Below are 886 nucleotides of genomic sequence, written 5' to 3'. Positions count from 1 at the left end.
TTGGAGTACCTGTAAGTCTTTAATCATTTATGTCTGCTTTTTCTTACTGAATTATGTTGTCATTAGAATATATAGAAACCACCTTTTAATGGATTATTGGTGAACAAAGATCCAAAACAGTCATACTTTTTTTTTTTTTCTGGTACCAGAAGTCGAACTCACAACCCTGCGCTTGCTAGGCAGGCGCTGTGCCACTGAGCTAAATCCCCAGCCCCACAGTCATACTTTTGCATAAAAAATATAAAGGCAAATAAAATGACAATGTGTGTTTAATAGAAAATAACTGCAGTAAAGGACATATTGCCATTGATCCCCCTCAAAATATTCATTCACTTCACATATACTTGTCTCATTGTTCTCACCACTTTCTCAAGCAGCTTTAAAAATTCTCTACAGAGAGCCCTTCCGAGGCCTCATCATGGCCAAGGAAGTTTGTATTTGTAATCCCATGAAAAGTTATTGTAATTCTAGCGAGTTAATTCCAATCTACCACTTCCAGTGCAACCCATGGCGAGAATAAAGACACTAAGGTATATTTGTAGTTGTGGGGAGCCAAGGGCTCCTAAATCCAGCCATGATGATGGCCATCCAGAACAAAGGCCTTGATCCAAGGCCGAACCCAGGTTTTATTCATTCATGAAGAAGGGAGTAGCTTGAGGACGAGTGACTGTGAGAACTGTGGGAAGTATGTGAGTACCATGAGCTGGGCTAGGTAGGAGGCCTGAAATCACCTCTGCAAATACAGAGAGAAGGATCTGCAGAAAGAGTAATCTGCATAACACAATTGAGATAGTATCTAATGTTTGGGGGTTATTCCTTCAGCTCTGATGTGTAATCTTTGAAGCCCCAGGAAGTCATAGCCTCTATCCCAAGGCTCAATCCCAGC

Source organism: Chinchilla lanigera, unplaced genomic scaffold (genome assembly GCF_000276665.1).
Source record: "Chinchilla lanigera isolate Chin_1 unplaced genomic scaffold, ChiLan1.0 scaffold00007, whole genome shotgun sequence".
In the NCBI taxonomy this organism is placed as follows: Eukaryota; Metazoa; Chordata; class Mammalia; order Rodentia; family Chinchillidae; genus Chinchilla; species Chinchilla lanigera.
Note: the sequence above shows the minus strand (reverse complement) of the source record.